The 24071-nt window shown below is 38.3% G+C and overlaps 14 non-coding genes across 14 annotated transcripts; all 14 read right to left on the bottom strand.

Moving 5' to 3' along the window:
* Positions 1-4766: 4766 nt before the first annotated feature.
* Positions 4767-4839, bottom strand: TRNAF-GAA (transfer RNA phenylalanine (anticodon GAA)). The gene has a single exon. It is a non-coding gene; the product is annotated as a tRNA-Phe (tRNA).
* Positions 4840-5737: 898 nt separating this feature from the next.
* Positions 5738-5820, bottom strand: TRNAL-CAG (transfer RNA leucine (anticodon CAG)). Its single transcript has one exon. It is a non-coding gene; the product is annotated as a tRNA-Leu (tRNA).
* A 1049-nt stretch (positions 5821-6869) lies between these two features.
* Positions 6870-6942, bottom strand: TRNAF-GAA (transfer RNA phenylalanine (anticodon GAA)). Its single transcript has one exon. It is a non-coding gene; the product is annotated as a tRNA-Phe (tRNA).
* Positions 6943-7841: 899 nt separating this feature from the next.
* On the bottom strand, positions 7842-7924 carry TRNAL-CAG (transfer RNA leucine (anticodon CAG)). The gene has a single exon. It is a non-coding gene; the product is annotated as a tRNA-Leu (tRNA).
* A 1051-nt stretch (positions 7925-8975) lies between these two features.
* Positions 8976-9048, bottom strand: TRNAF-GAA (transfer RNA phenylalanine (anticodon GAA)). The gene has a single exon. It is a non-coding gene; the product is annotated as a tRNA-Phe (tRNA).
* An 899-nt stretch (positions 9049-9947) lies between these two features.
* Positions 9948-10030, bottom strand: TRNAL-CAG (transfer RNA leucine (anticodon CAG)). The gene has a single exon. It is a non-coding gene; the product is annotated as a tRNA-Leu (tRNA).
* A 675-nt stretch (positions 10031-10705) lies between these two features.
* On the bottom strand, positions 10706-10778 carry TRNAF-GAA (transfer RNA phenylalanine (anticodon GAA)). Its single transcript has one exon. It is a non-coding gene; the product is annotated as a tRNA-Phe (tRNA).
* An 899-nt stretch (positions 10779-11677) lies between these two features.
* On the bottom strand, positions 11678-11760 carry TRNAL-CAG (transfer RNA leucine (anticodon CAG)). Its single transcript has one exon. It is a non-coding gene; the product is annotated as a tRNA-Leu (tRNA).
* Positions 11761-12810: 1050 nt separating this feature from the next.
* TRNAF-GAA (transfer RNA phenylalanine (anticodon GAA)) lies at positions 12811-12883 on the bottom strand. Its single transcript has one exon. It is a non-coding gene; the product is annotated as a tRNA-Phe (tRNA).
* Positions 12884-13782: 899 nt separating this feature from the next.
* On the bottom strand, positions 13783-13865 carry TRNAL-CAG (transfer RNA leucine (anticodon CAG)). Its single transcript has one exon. It is a non-coding gene; the product is annotated as a tRNA-Leu (tRNA).
* A 675-nt stretch (positions 13866-14540) lies between these two features.
* On the bottom strand, positions 14541-14613 carry TRNAF-GAA (transfer RNA phenylalanine (anticodon GAA)). Its single transcript has one exon. It is a non-coding gene; the product is annotated as a tRNA-Phe (tRNA).
* Positions 14614-15512: 899 nt separating this feature from the next.
* TRNAL-CAG (transfer RNA leucine (anticodon CAG)) lies at positions 15513-15595 on the bottom strand. Its single transcript has one exon. It is a non-coding gene; the product is annotated as a tRNA-Leu (tRNA).
* Positions 15596-16645: 1050 nt separating this feature from the next.
* Positions 16646-16718, bottom strand: TRNAF-GAA (transfer RNA phenylalanine (anticodon GAA)). The gene has a single exon. It is a non-coding gene; the product is annotated as a tRNA-Phe (tRNA).
* An 899-nt stretch (positions 16719-17617) lies between these two features.
* On the bottom strand, positions 17618-17700 carry TRNAL-CAG (transfer RNA leucine (anticodon CAG)). The gene has a single exon. It is a non-coding gene; the product is annotated as a tRNA-Leu (tRNA).
* Positions 17701-24071: the final 6371 nt, after the last annotated feature.

Below are 24071 nucleotides of genomic sequence, written 5' to 3'. Positions count from 1 at the left end.
CTCCCTGCCTGATTCTCACCAGATTATACGCACCACGAAGATCAATCTTAGTAAACCAACTAGCCCCCTTAATCCGAGCAAACAAGTCAGAAATCAATGGCAAGGGATACTGAAACTTAACAGTGATCTTATTAAGAAGGCGGTAATCAATACACGGTCTTAGCGAACCATCCTTCTTTGGCTACAAAAAAGAACCCTGCTCCCAATGGTGACGACGATGGGCGAATATGTCCCTTCTCCAGGGACTCCTTCACATAACTGCGCATAGCGGTGTGTTCAGGTACGGACAAATTAAATAAACGACCCTTAGGGAATTTACTACCAGGAATCAAATCGATAGCACAATCACAATTCCTATGCGGAGGTAGGGCATCAGACTTGGACTCTTCAAATACATCCTGAAAGTCCGACAAGAACTCTGGGATGTCAGAAGGAATGGATGACGAAATAGACAAAAATGGAACATCACCATGTACTCCCTGACAACCCCAGCTGGTTACCGACATAGAGTTCCAATCCAATACTGGATTATGGGTTTGTAGCCATGGCAACCCCAACACGACCACATCATGCAAATTATGCAGTACCAGAAAGCGAATAACTTCCTGATGTGCAGGAGCCATGCACATGGTCAGCTGGGCCCAGTACTGAGGCTTATTCTTGGCCAAAGGTGTAGCATCAATTCCTCTCAACGGAATAGGACACCGCAAAGGCTCCAAGACAAATCCACAACGTTTAGCATAATCCAAATCCATCAGATTCAGGGCAGCGCCTGAATCCACAAACGCCATGACAGAATACGAAGACAAAGAGCACATTAAGGTAATGGACAAAAGGAATTTGGACTGTACAGTACCAATAACGGCAGAGCTATCGAACCGCCTAGTGCGTTTAGGACAATTAGAAATAGCATGAGTAGAATCACCACAATAGAAACACAGTCTGTTCAGACGTCTGTGTTCTTGCCGTTCTACTTTAGTCATAGTCCTGTCGCACTGCATAGGCCCAGGTTTACTCTCAGACAATACCGCCAGATGGTGCACAGATTTACGCTCGCGCAAGCGACGACCGATCTGAATGGCCAAGGACATAGACTCATTCAAACCAGCAGGCATAGGAAATCCCACCATTACATCCTTAAGAGCTTCAGAGAGACCCTTTCTGAACAAAGCCGCTAGTGCAGATTCATTCCACAGAGTGAGTACTGACCACTTCCTAAATTTCTGACAATATACTTCTACATCATCCTGACCCTGGCATAAAGCCAGCAGATTTTTCTCAGCCTGATCCACTGAATTAGGCTCATCGTAAAGCAATCCCAGCGCCTGGAAAAATGCATCAACATTACTCAATGCAGAATCTCCTGGTGCAAGAGAAAACGCCCAGTCCTGTGGGTCACCGCGCAAAAAAGAAATAATAATCAAAACCTGTTGAATAGGATTACCAGAAGAATGAGGTTTCAAGGCCAAAAATAGCTTACAATTATTTCTGAAGCTCAGGAATTTAGTTCTGTCACCAAAAAACAAATCAGGAATCGGAATTCTTGGTTCTAGCATCGATTTCTGATCAATAGTATCTTGAATCTTTTGTACATTTACAACGAGATTATCCATTGAGGAGCACAGAGCCTGAATATCCATGTCCACAGCTGTGTCCTGAAGCACTCTAATGTCTAGGGGAAAAAAAAGACTGAAGACAGAGCTAAGAAAAAAAAATGATGTCAGGATTTCTTTTTTCCCTCTATTGGGAATCATTGGTGAGGCTCCTTGTACTGTTATGGCTGGCAATCAGGCAACACAGCGTGCAGTAATCAGCGCACATACAGAGATCTGGCAATAACCAAAAACAATAGGACGAGCTCTGAGACGTGGAATCTCTGTAGACTGCAGTACCTGATCTATCCTCACACAACTATAAGCAGCAGTGGATTGCGCCTATAACTACCTATGCAACTCGGCACTGCCTGAGGAGCTGACTAGCCTGAAGATAGAAATACAAGCCTGACTTACCTCAGAGAAATACCCCAAAGGAATAGGCAGCCCCCCACATATAATGACTGTTAGCAAGATGAAAAGACAAACGTAGGAATGAAATAGATTCAGCAAAGTGAGGCCCGATATTCTAGACAGAGCGAGGATAGCAAAGAGAACTATGCAGTCTACAAAAAACCCTAAAACGAAAACCACGCAAAGGGGCAAAAAGACCCACCGTGCCGAACTAACAGCACGGCGGTGCACCCCTTTGCTTCTCAGAGCTTCCAGCAAAAGTTAATAGCAAGCTGGACAGAAAAAACAGAAAACAAACTAGAAGCACTTATCTAGCAGAGCAGCAGGCCCAAGGAAAGATGCAGTAGCTCAGATCCAACACTGGAACATTGACAAGGAGCAAGGAAGACAGACTCAGGTGGAGCTAAATAGCAAGGCAGCCAACGAGCTCACCAAAACACCTGAGGGAGGAAGCCCAGAGACTGCAATACCACTTGTGACCACAGAAGTGAACTCAGCCACAGAATTCACAACAGTGATGCATCATATTTCTTCAGAAACTACCATTTGGCCACACAGCAGGGCTTTGAAAATAAGAGCACCATTCGGGTTTTGGAATGCAGATTTTGCAAGAATAGTTTGCGGTAAAATTTTCAGAGTACCAAACATACCAAAAACAGCAGAAACCCCCCCAAAGTGACCCCATTTTAGAAATTACTTCTCACAATGAATCCATATACACCACAGCATTTCATAGTCAAACATACATGGCTGAAATCATTCAGCTAGTGTCTGATACATGATGCCTGTATCAGCTATCCGGTTCCCATTAAATCCTCTTACAGCTTAGTGAAATGGAAATAAACAAAATAGAGGAAAAATTAAAAAAAATAATAATTTGCTCAAAAGGAAAAGCTCCCATTTCTCATCTTTTCAACATTTTATTTTCTGTAGATAGTTAAGATTTTTAGGCCTTTTTTCATTTTCTTTCAGTCATCAGCCCATGTGCTTTGTTCATTTTCTCCTTAAAATGTAAACAGTGAAGAAAAATTATGTTGCCGAAACCCGGGATCGAACCAGGGACCTTTAGTCTAACGCTCTCCCGACTGAGCTATTTCGGCCAAACACAAACAACTTTAGGAGTGTTTGACACTCGGAAAATGTCAAGCGAAACCCCTGAAAATGTATATTTTTATTTTTGCTTTGACTAGTTTTTGCAGCATGATTTCTATTTGAAACTCCTGCCATTTTGTTGTACATGTTTAATAACTTTCATTAACTCTTTGTGAATGAGTAGAAAAAAAATGCAATTTTGACAGATTTTTTTACATTTCCAATTTGACTCTATTCATCATGTTCATTCTAACCCTGTGTTTATGAGACAGGTGATGGTTGCACATAAAACACAATGTGCATGCATAATGTTACATCAAGTTTTATTTGATATTAGATGCAAATAATTGGAGCAAAAAAGGAGACAAAAATTTAGAGAAAATATGTTAATGATTGTTAACTTTCAATGTGAAAACGTTTGTCCCAAAATGTGCTGAAACTTAGATGTCAGTATCGCATGCGCATTTCAGACTTTTTAATCTATGATTACCTACTTTTTCAGCTTTTGTTTATTAAGTACTGTTATGGTCTATTGAGGAATGAGGTAAACAAATATGAAATTAGACTTACCTGCAATTCAGTTTATAGAAATCTCCCAGAACAGCCCCATAGGATGTGGAATCTCCGACCTAATAGGGAAAGAGAACACAAAGAGGTGAAATAATCCTCCCCATTCACCGCCCATAGTATTTTTATGGTGCCAAGACAGCTAACATATGCACATAAAACCTATTTCACAATCCTAGAGTTCCGTTTATAGATGACAATTTCAGATTCACCCCAAAAACTCCCAGGTAGTCATAACTTTGGGATCAGGTTTTTTAAGGCCCATTGCTAAGTTTGGTTTGAGCCCCATCTAATCAATAACTGAAGGGAATCTGTATAGTTTCATGAAACGAAAAGGTGATGTCAGAAGTGGGATTTGAACCCACGCCTCCAAGAGAGACTGCGACCTGGATGCAGCGCCTTAGACCGCTCGGCGATCCTGACTTCTTGTGGATTTTGTACCTTAACCAACTTGTCGCAACACACAAAAACATTAATAAATAGCATTTTTCATGTGTGTACTTTTTGTCAGCATTAATTTTCAAACCTCCTTTTATTTTGTTAGGATGTTAGAAATGTTAGATTTCTCACAAAATGCGGTGATGCATCATATTTCTTCAGAAACTACCATTTGGCCACACAGCAGGGCTTTGAAAATAAGAGCACCATTCGGGTTTTGGAATGCAGATTTTGCAAGAATAGTTTGCGGTAAAATATTCAGAGTACCAAACATACCAAAAACAGCAGAACCCCCCCCCCAAAGTGACCCCATTTTAGAAATTACTTCTCACAATGAATCCATATACACCACAGCATTTCATAGTCAAACATACATGGCTGAAATCATTCAGCTAGTGTCTGATACATGATGCCTGTATCAGCTATCCGGTTCCCATTAAATCCTCTTACAGCTTAGTGAAATGGAAATAAACAAAATAGAGGAAAAATTAAAAAAAATAATAATTTGCTCCAAAGGAAAAGCTCCCATTTCTCATCTTTTCAACATTTTATTTTCTGTAGATAGTTAAGATTTTTAGGCCTTTTTTCATTTTCTTTAAGTCATCAGCCCATGTGCTTTGTTCATTTTCTCCTTAAAATGTAAACAGTGAAGAAAAATTAAATTGCCGAAACCCGGGATCAAACCAGGGACCTTTAGATCTTCAGTCTAACGCTCTCCCAACTGAGCTATTTCGGCCAAACACAAACAACTTTAGGAGTGTTTGACACTCGGCAAATGTCAAGCAAAACCTCTGAAAATGTATATTTTTATTTTTGCTTTGACTAGTTTTTGCAGCATGATTTCTATTTGAAACTCCTGCCATTTTGTTGTACATGTTTAATAACTTTCATTAACTCTTTGTGAATGAGTAGAAAAAAATGCAATTTTGACAGATTTTTTTACATTTCCAATTTGACTCTATTCATCACGTTCATTCTAACCCTGTGTTTATGAGACAGGTGATGGTTGCACATAAAACACAATGTGCATGCATAATGTTACATCAAGTTTTATTTGATATTAGATGCAAATAATTGGAGCAAAAAAGGAGACAAACATTTAGAGAAAATATTTTAATGATTGTTAACTTTCAATGTGAAAACGTTTGTCCCAAAATGTGCTGAAACTTAGATGTCAGTATCGCATGCGCATTTCAGACTTTTTAATCTATGATTACCTACTTTTTCAGCTTTTGTTTATTAAGTACTGTTATGGTCTATTGAGGAATGAGGTAAACAAATATGAAATTAGACTTACCTGCAATTCAGTTTATAGAAATCTCCCAGAACAGCCCCATAGGATGTGGAATCTCCGACCTAATAGGGAAAGAGAACACAAAGAGGTGAAATAATCCTCCCCATTCACCGCCCATAGTATTTTTATGGTGCCAAGACAGCTAACATATGCACATAAAACCTATTTCACAATCCTAGAGTTCCGTTTATAGATGACAATTTCAGATTCACCCCAAAAACTCCCAGGTAGTCATAACTTTGGGATCAGGTTTTTTAAGGCCCATTGCTAAGTTTGGTTTGAGCCCCATCTAATCAATAACTGAAGGGAATCTGTATAGTTTCATGAAACGAAAAGGTGATGTCAGAAGTGGGATTTGAACCCACGCCTCCAAGAGAGACTGCGACCTGAACGCAGCGCCTTAGACCGCTCGGCCATCCTGACTTCTTGTGGATTTTGTACCTTAACTCTTTCCAAATTAGTCAGCAGAAATATGACCATCAATTGTCATTGAAAATTATTTTAAAATAATTAATATTACAGTTTTTATTTCTATACATTTGTTTAAACTATTAGTTATAAAGCCTATTTTGAGCTAAAAGGCCAAGCCCCATTTGTTAAAAAATATGACATGTATCACCTTATGCAGTAATAACTCTGGAATGCTTCTACATATCCCCGTAATTCTGAAAGTGTTTTTTGTGACACATTGTACTTTACATTAACTGTAAATTTAGGTCAATAAACTTTTAGTTTTTTTCTGTGAAAATATCTAAAGTTTGCTTAAAATTTTGAAATATTAGTCATTTTTATTCTTTGACTGCTTATACCCTTAAACCAACTTGTCGCAACACACAAAAACATTAATAAATAGCATTTTTCATGTGTGGACTTTTTGTCAGCATTAATTTTCAAACCTCCTTTTATTTTGTTAGGATGTTAGAAATGTTAGATTTCTCACAAAATGTGGTGATGCATCATATTTCTTCAGAAACTACCATTTGGCCACACAGCGGGGCTTTGAAAATAAGAGCACCATTCGGGTTTTGGAATGCAGATTTTGCAAGAATAGTTTGCGGTAAAATTTTCAGAGTACCAAACATACCAAAAACAGCAGAAACCCCCCCCCCAAAGTGACCCCATTTTAGAAATTACTTCTCACAATGAATCCATATACACCACAGCATTTCATAGTCAAACATACATGGCTGAAATCATTCAGCTAGTGTCTGATACATGATGCCTGTATCAGCTATCAGGTTCCCATTAAATCCTCTTACAGCTTAGTGAAATGGAAATAAACAAAATAGAGGAAAAATTAAAAAAAATAATAATTTGCTCAAAAGGAAAAGCTCCCATTTCTCATCTTTTCAACATTTTATTTTCTGTAGATAGTTAAGATTTTTAGGCCTTTTTTCATTTTCTTTCAGTCATCAGCCCATGTGCTTTGTTCATTTTCTCCTTAAAATGTAAACAGTGAAGAAAAATTATGTTGCGGAAACCCGGGATCGAACCAGGGACCTTTAGATCTTCAGTCTAACGCTCTCCCGACTGAGCTATTTCGGCCACACACAAACAACTTTAAGAGTGTTTGATACTCGGCAAATGTCTATCGAAACCCCTGAAAATGTATATTTTTATTTTTGCTTTGACTAGTTTTTGCAGCATGATTTCTATTTGAAACTCCTGCCATTTTGTTGTACATGTTTAATAACTTTCATTAACTCTTTGTGAATGAGTAGAAAAAAAATGCAATTTTGACAGATTTTTTTACATTTCCAATTTGACTCTATTCATCATGTTCATTCTAACCCTGTGTTTATGAGACAGGTGATGGTTGCACATAAAACACAATGTGCATGCATAATGTTACATCAAGTTTTATTTGATATTAGATGCAAATAATTGGAGCAAAAAAGGAGACAAAAATTTAGAGAAAATATTTTAATGATTGTTAACTTTCAATGTGAAAACGTTTGTCCCAAAATGTGCTGAAACTTAGATGTCAGTATCGCATGCGCATTTCAGACTTTTTAATCTATGATTACCTACTTTTTCAGCTTTTGTTTATTAAGTACTGTTATGGTCTATTGAGGAATGAGGTAAACAAATATGAAATTAGACTTACCTGCAATTCAGTTTATAGAAATCTCCCAGAACAGCCCCATAGGATGTGGAATCTCCGACCTAATAGGGAAAGAGAACACAAAGAGGTGAAATAATCCTCCCCATTCACCGCCCATAGTATTTTTATGGTGCCAAGACAGCTAACATATGCACATAAAACCTATTTCACAATCCTAGAGTTCCGTTTATAGATGACAATTTCAGATTCACCCCAAAAACTCCCAGGTAGTCATAACTTTGGGATCAGGTTTTTTAAGGCCCATTGCTAAGTTTGGTTTGAGCCCCATCTAATCAATAACTGAAGGGAATCTGTATAGTTTCATGAAACGAAAAGGTGATGTCAGAAGTGGGATTTGAACCCACGCCTCCAAGAGAGACTGCGACCTGAACGCAGCGCCTTAGACCGCTCGGCCATCCTGACTTCTTGTGGATTTTGTACCTTAACTCTTTCCAAATTAGTCAGCAGAAATATGACCATCAATTGTCATTGAAAATTGTTTTAAAATAATTAATATTACAGTTTTTATTTCTATACATTTGTTTAAACTATTAGTTATAAAGCCTATTTTGAGCTAAAAGGCCAAGCCCCATTTGTTAAAAAATATGACATGTATCACCTTATGCAGTAATAACTCTGGAATGCTTCTACATATCCCCGTAATTCTGAAAGTGTTTTTTGTGACACATTGTACTTTACATTAACTGTAAATTTAGGTCAATAAACTTTTAGTTTTTTTCTGTGAAAATATCTAAAGTTTGCTTAAAATTTTGAAATATTAGTCATTTTTATTCTTTGACTGCTTATACCCTTAAACCAACTTGTCGCAACACACAAAAACATTAATAAATAGCATTTTTCATGTGTGGACTTTTTGTCAGCATTAATTTTCAAACCTCCTTTTATTTTGTTAGGATGTTAGAAATGTTAGATTTCTCACAAAATGCGGTGATGCATCATATTTCTTCAGAAACTACCATTTGGCCACACAGCAGGGCTTTGAAAATAAGAGCACCATTCGGGTTTTGGAATGCAGATTTTGCAAGAATAGTTTGCGGTAAAATTTTCAGAGTACCAAACATACCAAAAACAGCAGAAACCCCCCCCCCCCAAAGTGACCCCATTTTAGAAATTACTTCTCACAATGAATCCATATACACCACAGCATTTCATAGTCAAACATACATGGCTGAAATCATTCAGCTAGTTTCTGATACATGATGCCTGTATCAGCTATCAGGTTCCCATTAAATCCTCTTACAGCTTAGTGAAATGGAAATAAACAAAATAGAGGAAAAATTAAAAAAAATAATAATTTGCTCAAAAGGAAAAGCTCCCATTTCTCATCTTTTCAACATTTTATTTTCTGTAGATAGTTAAGATTTTTAGGCCTTTTTTCATTTTCTTTCAGTCATCAGCCCATGTGCTTTGTTCATTTTCTCCTTAAAATGTAAACAGTGAAGAAAAATTATGTTGCGGAAACCCGGGATCGAACCAGGGACCTTTAGATCTTCAGTCTAACGCTCTCCCGACTGAGCTATTTCGGCCAAACACAAACAACTTTAAGAGTGTTTGATACTCGGCAAATGTCTATCGAAACCCCTGAAAATGTATATTTTTATTTTTGCTTTGACTAGTTTTTGCAGCATGATTTCTATTTGAAACTCCTGCCATTTTGTTGTACATGTTTAATAACTTTCATTAACTCTTTGTGAATGAGTAGAAAAAAAATGCAATTTTGACAGATTTTTTTACATTTCCAATTTGACTCTATTCATCATGTTCATTCTAACCCTGTGTTTATGAGACAGGTGATGGTTGCACATAAAACACAATGTGCATGCATAATGTTACATCAAGTTTTATTTGATATTAGATGCAAATAATTGGAGCAAAAAAGGAGACAAAAATTTAGAGAAAATATTTTAATGATTGTTAACTTTCAATGTGAAAACGTTTGTCCCAAAATGTGCTGAAACTTAGATGTCAGTATCGCATGCGCATTTCAGACTTTTTAATCTATGATTACCTACTTTTTCAGCTTTTGTTTATTAAGTACTGTTATGGTCTATTGAGGAATGAGGTAAACAAATATGAAATTAGACTTACCTGCAATTCAGTTTATAGAAATCTCCCAGAACAGCCCCATAGGATGTGGAATCTCCGACCTAATAGGGAAAGAGAACACAAAGAGGTGAAATAATCCTCCCCATTCACCGCCCATAGTATTTTTATGGTGCCAAGACAGCTAACATATGCACATAAAACCTATTTCACAATCCTAGAGTTCCGTTTATAGATGACAATTTCAGATTCACCCCAAAAACTCCCAGGTAGTCATAACTTTGGGATCAGGTTTTTTAAGGCCCATTGCTAAGTTTGGTTTGAGCCCCATCTAATCAATAACTGAAGGGAATCTGTATAGTTTCATGAAACGAAAAGGTGATGTCAGAAGTGGGATTTGAACCCACGCCTCCAAGAGAGACTGCGACCTGAACGCAGCGCCTTAGACCGCTCGGCCATCCTGACTTCTTGTGGATTTTGTACCTTAACCAACTTGTCGCAACACACAAAAACATTAATAAATAGCATTTTTCATTTGTGTACTTTTTGTCAGCATTAATTTTCAAACCTCCTTTTATTTTGTTAGGATGTTAGAAATGTTAGATTTCTCACAAAATGCGGTGATGCATCATATTTCTTCAGAAACTACCATTTGGCCACACAGCAGGGCTTTGAAAATAAGAGCACCATTCGGGTTTTGGAATGCAGATTTTGCAAGAATAGTTTGCGGTAAAATTTTCAGAGTACCAAACATACCAAAAACAGCAGAAACCCCCCAAAGTGACCCCATTTTAGAAATTACTTCTCACAATGAATCCATATACACCACAGCATTTCATAGTCAAACATACATGGCTGAAATCATTCAGCTAGTGTCTGATACATGATGCCTGTATCAGCTATCAGGTTCCCATTAAATCCTCTTACAGCTTAGTGAAATGGAAATAAACAAAATAGAGGAAAAATTAAAAAAAATAATAATTTGCTCAAAAGGAAAAGCTCCCATTTCTCATCTTTTCAACATTTTATTTTCTGTAGATAGTTAAGATTTTTAGGCCTTTTTTCATTTTCTTTCAGTCATCAGCCCATGTGCTTTGTTCATTTTCTCCTTAAAATGTAAACAGTGAAGAAAAATTATGTTGCGGAAACCCGGGATCGAACCAGGGACCTTTAGATCTTCAGTCTAACGCTCTCCCGACTGAGCTATTTCGGCCACACACAAACAACTTTAAGAGTGTTTGATACTCGGCAAATGTCTATCGAAACCCCTGAAAATGTATATTTTTATTTTTGCTTTGACTAGTTTTTGCAGCATGATTTCTATTTGAAACTCCTGCCATTTTGTTGTACATGTTTAATAACTTTCATTAACTCTTTGTGAATGAGTAGAAAAAAAATGCAATTTTGACAGATTTTTTTACATTTCCAATTTGACTCTATTCATCATGTTCATTCTAACCCTGTGTTTATGAGACAGGTGATGGTTGCACATAAAACACAATGTGCATGCATAATGTTACATCAAGTTTTATTTGATATTAGATGCAAATAATTGGAGCAAAAAAGGAGACAAAAATTTAGAGAAAATATTTTAATGATTGTTAACTTTCAATGTGAAAACGTTTGTCCCAAAATGTGCTGAAACTTAGATGTCAGTATCGCATGCGCATTTCAGACTTTTTAATCTATGATTACCTACTTTTTCAGCTTTTGTTTATTAAGTACTGTTATGGTCTATTGAGGAATGAGGTAAACAAATATGAAATTAGACTTACCTGCAATTCAGTTTATAGAAATCTCCCAGAACAGCCCCATAGGATGTGGAATCTCCGACCTAATAGGGAAAGAGAACACAAAGAGGTGAAATAATCCTCCCCATTCACCGCCCATAGTATTTTTATGGTGCCAAGACAGCTAACATATGCACATAAAACCTATTTCACAATCCTAGAGTTCCGTTTATAGATGACAATTTCAGATTCACCCCAAAAACTCCCAGGTAGTCATAACTTTGGGATCAGGTTTTTTAAGGCCCATTGCTAAGTTTGGTTTGAGCCCCATCTAATCAATAACTGAAGGGAATCTGTATAGTTTCATGAAACGAAAAGGTGATGTCAGAAGTGGGATTTGAACCCACGCCTCCAAGAGAGACTGCGACCTGAACGCAGCGCCTTAGACCGCTCGGCCATCCTGACTTCTTGTGGATTTTGTACCTTAACTCTTTCCAAATTAGTCAGCAGAAATATGACCATCAATTGTCATTGAAAATTATTTTAAAATAATTAATATTACAGTTTTTATTTCTATACATTTGTTTAAACTATTAGTTATAAAGCCTATTTTGAGCTAAAAGGCCAAGCCCCATTTGTTAAAAAATATGACATGTATCACCTTATGCAGTAATAACTCTGGAATGCTTCTACATATCCCCGTAATTCTGAAAGTGTTTTTTGTGACACATTGTACTTTACATTAACTGTAAATTTAGGTCAATAAACTTTTAGTTTTTTTCTGTGAAAATATCTAAAGTTTGCTTAAAATTTTGAAATATTAGTCATTTTTATTCTTTGACTGCTTATACCCTTAAACCAACTTGTCGCAACACACAAAAACATTAATAAATAGCATTTTTCATGTGTGGACTTTTTGTCAGCATTAATTTTCAAACCTCCTTTTATTTTGTTAGGATGTTAGAAATGTTAGATTTCTCACAAAATGCGGTGATGCATCATATTTCTTCAGAAACTACCATTTGGCCACACAGCAGGGCTTTGAAAATAAGAGCACCATTCGGGTTTTGGAATGCAGATTTTGCAAGAATAGTTTGCGGTAAAATTTTCAGAGTACCAAACATACCAAAAACAGCAGAAACCCCCCCCCCCAAAGTGACCCCATTTTAGAAATTACTTCTCACAATGAATCCATATACACCACAGCATTTCATAGTCAAACATACATGGCTGAAATCATTCAGCTAGTGTCTGATACATGATGCCTGTATCAGCTATCAGGTTCCCATTAAATCCTCTTACAGCTTAGTGAAATGGAAATAAACAAAATAGAGGAAAAATTAAAAAAAATAATAATTTGCTCAAAAGGAAAAGCCCCCATTTCTCATCTTTTCAACATTTTATTTTCTGTAGATAGTTAAGATTTTTAGGCCTTTTTTCATTTTCTTTCAGTCATCAGCCCATGTGCTTTGTTCATTTTCTCCTTAAAATGTAAACAGTGAAGAAAAATTATGTTGCGGAAACCCGGGATCGAACCAGGGACCTTTAGATCTTCAGTCTAACGCTCTCCCGACTGAGCTATTTCGGCCAAACACAAACAACTTTAAGAGTGTTTGATACTCGGCAAATGTCTATCGAAACCCCTGAAAATGTATATTTTTATTTTTGCTTTGACTAGTTTTTGCAGCATGATTTCTATTTGAAACTCCTGCCATTTTGTTGTACATGTTTAATAACTTTCATTAACTCTTTGTGAATGAGTAGAAAAAAAATGCAATTTTGACAGATTTTTTTACATTTCCAATTTGACTCTATTCATCATGTTCATTCTAACCCTGTGTTTATGAGACAGGTGATGGTTGCACATAAAACACAATGTGCATGCATAATGTTACATCAAGTTTTATTTGATATTAGATGCAAATAATTGGAGCAAAAAAGGAGACAAAAATTTAGAGAAAATATTTTAATGATTGTTAACTTTCAATGTGAAAACGTTTGTCCCAAAATGTGCTGAAACTTAGATGTCAGTATCGCATGCGCATTTCAGACTTTTTAATCTATGATTACCTACTTTTTCAGCTTTTGTTTATTAAGTACTGTTATGGTCTATTGAGGAATGAGGTAAACAAATATGAAATTAGACTTACCTGCAATTCAGTTTATAGAAATCTCCCAGAACAGCCCCATAGGATGTGGAATCTCCGACCTAATAGGGAAAGAGAACACAAAGAGGTGAAATAATCCTCCCCATTCACCGCCCATAGTATTTTTATGGTGCCAAGACAGCTAACATATGCACATAAAACCTATTTCACAATCCTAGAGTTCCGTTTATAGATGACAATTTCAGATTCACCCCAAAAACTCCCAGGTAGTCATAACTTTGGGATCAGGTTTTTTAAGGCCCATTGCTAAGTTTGGTTTGAGCCCCATCTAATCAATAACTGAAGGGAATCTGTATAGTTTCATGAAACGAAAAGGTGATGTCAGAAGTGGGATTTGAACCCACGCCTCCAAGAGAGACTGCGACCTGAACGCAGCGCCTTAGACCGCTCGGCCATCCTGACTTCTTGTGGATTTTGTACCTTAACCAACTTGTCGCAACACACAAAAACATTAATAAATAGCATTTTTCATTTGTGTACTTTTTGTCAGCATTAATTTTCAAACCTCCTTTTATTTTGTTAGGATGTTAGAAATGTTAGATTTCTCACAAAATGCGGTGATGCATCATATTTCTTCAGAAACTACCATTTGGCCACACAGCAGGGCTTTGAAAATAAGAGCACCATTCGGGTTTTGGAATGCAGATTTTGCAAGAATAGTTTGCGGTAAAATTTTCAGAGTACCAAACATACCAAAAACAGCAGAAACCCCCCAAAGTGACCCCATTTTAGAAATTACTTCTCACAATGAATCCATATACACCACAGCATTTCATAGTCAAACATACATGGCTGAAATCATTCAGCTAGTGTCTGATACATGATGCCTGTATCAGCTATCAGGTTCCCATTAAATCCTCTTACAGCTTAGTGAAATGGAAATAAACAAAATAGAGGAAAAATTAAAAAAAATAATAATTTGCTCAAAAGGAAAAGCTCCCATTTCTCATCTTTTCAACATTTTATTTTCTGTAGATAGTTAAGATTTTTAGGCCTTTTTTCATTTTCTTTCAGTCATCAGCCCATGTGCTTTGTTCATTTTCTCCTTAAAATGTAAACAGTGAAGAAAAATTATGTTGCGGAAACCCGGGATCGAACCAGGGACCTTTAGATCTTCAGTCTAACGCTCTCCCGACTGAGCTATTTCGGCCACACACAAACAACTTTAAGAGTGTTTGATACTCGGCAAATGTCTATCGAAACCCCTGAAAATGTATATTTTTATTTTTGCTTTGACTAGTTTTTGCAGCATGATTTCTATTTGAAACTCCTGCCATTTTGTTGTACATGTTTAATAACTTTCATTAACTCTTTGTGAATGAGTAGAAAAAAAATGCAATTTTGACAGATTTTTTTACATTTCCAATTTGACTCTATTCATCATGTTCATTCTAACCCTGTGTTTATGAGACAGGTGATGGTTGCACATAAAACACAATGTGCATGCATAATGTTACATCAAGTTTTATTTGATATTAGATGCAAATAATTGGAGCAAAAAAGGAGACAAAAATTTAGAGAAAATATTTTAATGATTGTTAACTTTCAATGTGAAAACGTTTGTCCCAAAATGTGCTGAAACTTAGATGTCAGTATCGCATGCGCATTTCAGACTTTTTAATCTATGATTACCTACTTTTTCAGCTTTTGTTTATTAAGTACTGTTATGGTCTATTGAGGAATGAGGTAAACAAATATGAAATTAGACTTACCTGCAATTCAGTTTATAGAAATCTCCCAGAACAGCCCCATAGGATGTGGAATCTCCGACCTAATAGGGAAAGAGAACACAAAGAGGTGAAATAATCCTCCCCATTCACCGCCCATAGTATTTTTATGGTGCCAAGACAGCTAACATATGCACATAAAACCTATTTCACAATCCTAGAGTTCCGTTTATAGATGACAATTTCAGATTCACCCCAAAAACTCCCAGGTAGTCATAACTTTGGGATCAGGTTTTTTAAGGCCCATTGCTAAGTTTGGTTTGAGCCCCATCTAATCAATAACTGAAGGGAATCTGTATAGTTTCATGAAACGAAAAGGTGATGTCAGAAGTGGGATTTGAACCCACGCCTCCAAGAGAGACTGCGACCTGAACGCAGCGCCTTAGACCGCTCGGCCATCCTGACTTCTTGTGGATTTTGTACCTTATCTCTTTCCAAATTAGTCAGCAGAAATATGACCATCAATTGTCATTGAAAATTATTTTAAAATAATTAATATTACAGTTTTTATTTCTATACATTTGTTTAAACTATTAGTTATAAAGCCTATTTTGAGCTAAAAGGCCAAGCCCCATTTGTTAAAAAATATGACATGTATCACCTTATGCAGTAATAACTCTGGAATGCTTCTACATATCCCCGTAATTCTGAAAGTGTTTTTTGTGACACATTGTACTTTACATTAACTGTAAATTTAGGTCAATAAACTTTTAGTTTTTTTCTGTGAAAATATCTAAAGTTTGCTTAAAATTTTGAAATATTAGTCATTTTTATTCTTTGACTGCTTATACCCTTAAACCAACTTGTCGCAACACACAAAAACATTAATAAATAGCATTTTTCATGTGTGGACTTTTTGTCAGCATTAATTTTCAAACCTCCTTTTATTTTGTTAGGATGTTAGAAATGTTAGATTTCTCACAAAATGCGGTGATGCATCATATTTCTTCAGAAACTACCATTTGGCCACACAGCAGGGCTTTGAAAATAAGAGCACCATTCGGGTTTTGGAATGCAGATTTTGCAAGAATAGTTTGCGGTAAAATTTTCAGAGTACCAAACATACCAAAAACAGCAGAAACCCCCCCCCCCAAAGTGACCCCATTTTAGAAATTACTTCTCACAATGAATCCATATACACCACAGCATTTCATAGTCAAACATACATGGCTGAAATCATTCAGCTAGTGTCTGATACATGATGCCTGTATCAGCTATCAGGTTCCCATTAAATCCTCTTACAGCTTAGTGAAATGGAAATAAACAAAATAGAGGAAAAATTAAAAAAAATAATAATTTGCTCAAAAGGAAAAGCTCCCATTTCTCATCTTTTCAACATTTTATTTTCTGTAGATAGTTAAGATTTTTAGGCCTTTTTTCATTTTCTTTCAGTCATCAGCCCATGTGCTTTGTTCATTTTCTCCTTAAAATGTAAACAGTGAAGAAAAATTATGTTGCGGAAACCCGGGGTCGAACCAGGGACCTTTAGATCTTCAGTCTAACGCTCTCCCGACTGAGCTATTTCGGCCAAACACAAACAACTTTAAGAGTGTTTGATACTCGGCAAATGTCTATCGAAACCCCTGAAAATGTATATTTTTATTTTTGCTTTGACTAGTTTTTGCAGCATGATTTCTATTTGAAACTCCTGCCATTTTGTTGTACATGTTTAATAACTTTCATTAACTCTTTGTGAATGAGTAGAAAAAAAATGCAATTTTGACAGATTTTTTTACATTTCCAATTTGACTCTATTCATCATGTTCATTCTAACCCTGTGTTTATGAGACAGGTGATGGTTGCACATAAAACACAATGTGCATGCATAATGTTACATCAAGTTTTATTTGATATTAGATGCAAATAATTGGAGCAAAAAAGGAGACAAAAATTTAGAGAAAATATTTTAATGATTGTTAACTTTCAATGTGAAAACGTTTGTCCCAAAATGTGCTGAAACTTAGATGTCAGTATCGCATGCGCATTTCAGACTTTTTAATCTATGATTACCTACTTTTTCAGCTTTTGTTTATTAAGTACTGTTATGGTCTATTGAGGAATGAGGTAAACAAATATGAAATTAGACTTACCTGCAATTCAGTTTATAGAAATCTCCCAGAACAGCCCCATAGGATGTGGAATCTCCGACCTAATAGGGAAAGAGAACACAAAGAGGTGAAATAATCCTCCCCATTCACCGCCCATAGTATTTTTATGGTGCCAAGACAGCTAACATATGCACATAAAACCTATTTCACAATCCTAGAGTTCCGTTTATAGATGACAATTTCAGATTCACCCCAAAAACTCCCAGGTAGTCATAACTTTGGGATCAGGTTTTTTAAGGCCCATTGCTAAGTTTGGTTTGAGCCCCATCTAATCAATAACTGAAGGGAATCTGTATAGTTTCATGAAACGAAAAGGTGATGTCAGAAGTGGGATTTGAACCCACGCCTCCAAGAGAGACTGCGACCTGAACGCAGCGCCTTAGACCGCTCGGCCATCCTGACTTCTTGTGGATTTTGTACCTTAACCAACTTGTCGCAACACACAAAAACATTAATAAATAGCATTTTTCATTTGTGTACTTTTTGTCAGCATTAATTTTCAAACCTCCTTTTATTTTGTTAGGATGTTAGAAATGTTAGATTTCTCACAAAATGCGGTGATGCATCATATTTCTTCAGAAACTACCATTTGGCCACACAGCAGGGCTTTGAAAATAAGAGCACCATTCGGGTTTTGGAATGCAGATTTTGCAAGAATAGTTTGCGGTAAAATTTTCAGAGTACCAAACATACCAAAAACAGCAGAAACCCCCCAAAGTGACCCCATTTTAGAAATTACTTCTCACAATGAATCCATATACACCACAGCATTTCATAGTCAAACATACATGGCTGAAATCATTCAGCTAGTGTCTGATACATGATGCCCGTATCAGCTATCCGGTTCCCATTAAATCCTCTTACAGCTTAGTGAAATGGAAATAAACAAAATAGAGGAAAAATTAAAAAAAATAATAATTTGCTCAAAAGGAAAAGCTCCCATTTCTCATCTTTTCAACATTTTATTTTCTGTAGATAGTTAAGATTTTTAGGCCTTTTTTCATTTTCTTTAAGTCATCAGCCCATGTGCTTTGTTCTTTTTCTCCTTAAAATGTAAACAGTGAAGAAAAATTATGTTGCCGAAAGCCGGGATCGAACCAGGGACCTTAAGATCTTCAGTCTAACGCTCTCCTAACTGAGCTATTTCAGCCAAACACAAACAACTTTAGGAGTGTTTGACACTCGGCAAATGTCAAGCAAAACCTCTGAAAATGTATATTTTTATTTTTGCTTTGACTAGTTTTTGCAGCATGATTTCTATTTGAAACTCCTGCCATTTTGTTGTACATGTTTAATAACTTTCATTAACTCTTTGTGAATGAGTAGAAAAAAATGCAATTTTGACAGATTTTTTTACATTTCCAATTTGACTCTATTCATCACGTTCATTCTAACCCTGTGTTTATGAGACAGGTAATGGTTGCACATAAAACACAATGTGCATGCATAATGTTACATCAAGTTTTATTTGATATTAGATGCAAATAATTGGAGCAAAAAAGGAGACAAAAATTTAGAGAAAATATTTTAATGATTGTTAACTTTCAATGTGAAAACGTTTGTCCCAAAATGTGCTGAAACTTAGATGTCAGTATCGCATGCGCATTTCAGACTTTTTAATCTATGATTACCTACTTTTTCAGCTTTTGTTTATTAAGTACTGTTATGGTCTATTGAGGAATGAGGTAAACAAATATGAAATTAGACTTACCTGCAATTCAGTTTACAGAAATCTCCCAGAACAGCCCCATAGGATGTGGAATCTCCGACCTAATAGGGAAAGAGAACACAAAGAGGTGAAATAATCCTCCCCATTCACCGCCCATAGTATTTTTATGGTGCCAAGACAGCTAACATATGCACATAAAACCTATTTCACAATCCTAGAGTTCCGTTTATAGATGACAATTTCAGATTCACCCCAAAAACTCCCAGGTAGTCATAACTTTGGGATCAGGTTTTTAAGGCCCATTGCTAAGTTTGGTTTGAGCCCCATCTAATCAATAACTGAAGGGAATCTGTATAGTTTCATGAAACGAAAAGGTGATGTCAGAAGTGGGATTTGAACCCACGCCTCCAAGAGAGACTGCGACCTGAACGCAGCGCCTTAGACTGCTCGGCCATCCTGACTTCTTGTGGATTTTGTACCTTAACCAACTTGTCGCAACACACAAAAACATTAATAAATAGCATTTTTCATGTGTGTACTTTTTGTCAGCATTAATTTTCAAACCTCCTTTTATTTTGTTAGGATGTTAGAAATGTTAGATTTCTCACAAAATGCGGTGATGTGTTATGGCTGGCAATCAGGCAACACAGCGTGCAGTAATCAGCGCACATACAGAGTTCTGGCAATAACCAAAAACAATAGGACGAGCTCTGAGACGTGGAATCTCTGTAGACTGCAGTACCTGATCTATCCTCACACAACTATAAGCAGCAGTGGATTGCGCCTATAACTACCTATGCAACTCGGCACTGCCTGAGGAGCTGACTAGCCTGAAGATAGAAATACAAGCCTGACTTACCTCAGAGAAATACCCCAAAGGAATAGGCAGCCCCCCACATATAATGACTGTTAGCAAGATGAAAAGACAAACGTAGGAATGAAATAGATTCAGCAAAGTGAGGCCCGATATTCTAGACAGAGCGAGGATAGCAAAGAGAACTATGCAGTCTACAAAAAACCCTAAAACGAAAACCACGCAAAGGGGCAAAAAGACCCACCGTGCCGAACTAACAGCACGGCGGTGCACCCCTTTGCTTCTCAGAGCTTCCAGCAAAAGTTAATAGCAAGCTGGACAGAAAAAACAGAAAACAAACTAGAAGCACTTATCTAGCAGAGCAGCAGGCCCAAGGAAAGATGCAGTAGCTCAGATCCAACACTGGAACATTGACAAGGAGCAAGGAAGACAGACTCAGGTGGAGCTAAATAGCAAGGCAGCCAACGAGCTCACCAAAACACCTGAGGGAGGAAGCCCAGAGACTGCAATACCACTTGTGACCACAGAAGTGAACTCAGCCACAGAATTCACAACAGTACCCCCCCCTTGAGGAGGGGTCACCGAACCCTCACCAGAACCCCCAGGCCGACCAGGATGAGCCACATGAAAGGCACGAACAAGATCTGGGGCATGGACATCAGAGGCAAAAACCCAGGAATTATCTTCCTGAGCATAACCCTTCCATTTGACCAGATACTGGAGTTTCCGTCTAGAGACACGAGAATCCAAAATCTTCTCCACAATATACTCCAATTCCCCCTCCACCAAAACAGGGGCAGGAGGCTCCACAGATGGAACCATAGGTGCCACGTATCTCCTCAACAACGACCTATGGAATACATTATGTATGGAAAAGGAGTCTGGGAGGGTCAGACGAAAAGACACCGGATTGAGAATCTCAGAAATCCTATACGGACCAATAAAACGAGGTTTAAATTTAGGAGAGGAAACCTTCATAGGAATATGACGAGAAGATAACCAAACCAGATCCCCAACACGAAGTCGGGGTCCCACACGGCGTCTGCGATTAGCGAAAAGCTGAGCCTTCTCCTGGGACAAGGTCAAATTGTCCACTACCTGAGTCCAGATCTGCTGCAACCTGTCCACCACAGAATCCACACCAGGACAGTCCGAAGACTCAACCTGTCCTGAAGAGAAACGAGGATGGAACCCAGAATTGCAGAAAAATGGAGAGACCAAGGTAGCCGAGCTGGCCCGATTATTAAGGGCGAACTCAGCCAACGGCAAAAATGACACCCAATCATCCTGGTCAGCGGAAACAAAACATCTCAGATATGTTTCCAAGGTCTGATTGGTTCGTTCGGTCTGGCCATTAGTCTGAGGATGGAAGGCCGAGGAGAAAGATAGGTCAATGCCCATCCTACCACAAAAGGCTCGCCAGAACCTCGAGACAAACTGGGAACCTCTGTCAGAAACAATATTCTCAGGAATGCCATGTAAACGAACCACATGCTGGAAGAACAAAGGCACCAAATCAGAGGAGGAAGGCAATTTAACCAAGGGCACCAGATGGACCATTTTAGAAAAGCGATCACAGACCACCCAAATGACCGACATCTTTTGAGAAACGGGAAGGTCAGAAATGAAATTTATCGAAATATGTGTCCAAGGCCTCTTCGGGACCGGCAAGGGCAAAAGCAACCCACTGGCACGTGAACAGCAGGGCTTAGCCCTAGCACAAATTCCACAGGACTGCACAAAAGCACGCACATCCCGTGACAGAGACGGCCACCAGAAGGATCTAGCAACCAACTCCCTGGTACCAAAGATTCCTGGATGACCGGCCAGCACCGAACAATGAAGTTCAGAGATAACTTTACTAGTCCACCTATCAGGGACGAACAGTTTCTCGGCCGGACAACGATCAGGTTTATTAGCCTGAAATTTCTGCAACACTCTCCGCAAATCAGGGGAGATGGCAGACACAATGACTCCTTCCTTGAGGATACTCGCCGGCTCAGATAACCCCGGAGAGTCGGGCACAAAACTCCTAGACAGAGCATCCGCCTTCACATTTTTAGAGCCCGGAAGGTATGAAATCACAAAATCAAAACGAGCAAAAAATAACGACCAACGGGCCTGTCTAGGATTCAAGCGCTTGGCAGACTCAAGATAAGTAAGGTTCTTATGATCAGTCAAAACCACCACGCGATGCTTAGCACCCTCAAGCCAATGACGCCACTCCTCGAATGCCCACTTCATGGCCAGCAACTCTCGATTGCCCACATCATAATTACGCTCAGCAGCAGAAAATTTCCTGGAAAAGAAAGCACATGGTTTGAACACTGAGCAACCAGAACCTCTCTGTGACAAAACCGCCCCTGCACCAATATCAGAAGCATCAACCTCGACCTGGAACGGAAGAGAAACATCAGGTTGACACAACACAGGGGCACAGCAAAAACGACGCTTCAACTCCTGAAAAGCTTCCACGGCAGCAGAAGACCAATTAACCAAATCAGCACCCTTCTTGGTCAAATCGGTCAATGGTCTGGCAATGCTAGAAAAATTACAGATGAAGCGACGATAAAAATTAGCAAAGCCCAGGAATTTCTGCAGACTTTTTAGAGATGTCGGCTGAGTCCAATCCTGGATGGCCTGAACCTTAACCGGATCCATCTCGATAGTAGAAGGGGAAAAGATGAACCCCAAAAATGAAACTTTCTGCACACCGAAGAGACACTTTGATCCCTTCACGAACAAGGAATTAGCACGCAGTACCTGGAAAACCATTCTGACTTGCTTCACATGAGACTCCCAATCATCTGAGAAGATCAAAATGTCATCCAAGTAAACAATCAAGAATTTATCCAGATACTCACGGAAAATGTCATGCATAAAAGACTGAAAAACAGATGGAGCATTGGCAAGTCCGAACGGCATCACCAGATACTCAAAATGACCCTCGGGCGTATTAAATGCCGTTTTCCATTCATCTCCCTGCCTGATTCTCACCAGATTATACGCACCACGAAGATCAATCTTAGTAAACCAACTAGCCCCCTTAATCCGAGCAAACAAGTCAGAAATCAATGGCAAGGGATACTGAAACTTAACAGTGATCTTATTAAGAAGGCGGTAATCAATACACGGTCTTAGCGAACCATCCTTCTTGGCTACAAAAAAGAACCCTGCTCCCAATGGTGACGACGATGGGCGAATATGTCCCTTCTCCAGGGACTCCTTCACATAACTGCGCATAGCGGTGTGTTCAGGTACGGACAAATTAAATAAACGACCCTTAGGGAATTTACTACCAGGAATCAAATCGATAGCACAATCACAATTCCTATGCGGAGGTAGGGCATCAGACTTGGACTCTTCAAATACATCCTGAAAGTCCGACAAGAACTCTGGGATGTCAGAAGGAATGGATGACGAAATAGACAAAAATGGAACATCACCATGTACTCCCTGACAACCCCAGCTGGTTACCGACATAGAGTTCCAATCCAATACTGGATTATGGGTTTGTAGCCATGGCAACCCCAACACGACCACATCATGCAAATTATGCAGTACCAGAAAGCGAATAACTTCCTGATGTGCAGGAGCCATGCACATGGTCAGCTGGGCCCAGTACTGAGGCTTATTCTTGGCCAAAGGTGTAGCATCAATTCCTCTCAACGGAATAGGACACCGCAAAGGCTCCAAGACAAATCCACAACGTTTAGCATAATCCAAATCCATCAGATTCAGGGCAGCGCCTGAATCCACAAACGCCATGACAGAATACGAAGACAAAGAGCACATTAAGGTAATGGACAAAAGGAATTTGGACTGTACAGTACCAATAACGGCAGAGCTATCGAACCGCCTAGTGCGTTTAGGACAATTAGAAATAGCATGAGTAGAATCACCACAATAGAAACACAGTCTGTTCAGACGTCTGTGTTCTTGCCGTTCTACTTTAGTCATAGTCCTGTCGCACTGCATAGGCCCAGGTTTACTCTCAGACAATACCGCCAGATGGTGCACAGATTTACGCTCGCGCAAGCGACGACCGATCTGAATGGCCAAGGACATAGACTCATTCAAACCAGCAGGCATAGGAAATCCCACCATTACATCCTTAAGAGCTTCAGAGAGACCCTTTCTGAACAAAGCCGCTAGTGCAGATTCATTCCACAGAGTGAGTACTGACCACTTCCTAAATTTCTGACAATATACTTCTACATCATCCTGACCCTGGCATAAAGCCAGCAGATTTTTCTCAGCCTGATCCACTGAATTAGGCTCATCGTAAAG

The sequence above is a fragment of the Ranitomeya imitator genome, chromosome 10 (assembly GCF_032444005.1).
Source record: "Ranitomeya imitator isolate aRanImi1 chromosome 10, aRanImi1.pri, whole genome shotgun sequence".
NCBI classification, from domain to species: Eukaryota; Metazoa; Chordata; class Amphibia; order Anura; family Dendrobatidae; genus Ranitomeya; species Ranitomeya imitator.
The sequence above is the reverse complement of the archived record's forward strand: the minus strand, read 5'-3'. Positions and strand labels throughout refer to the sequence as shown.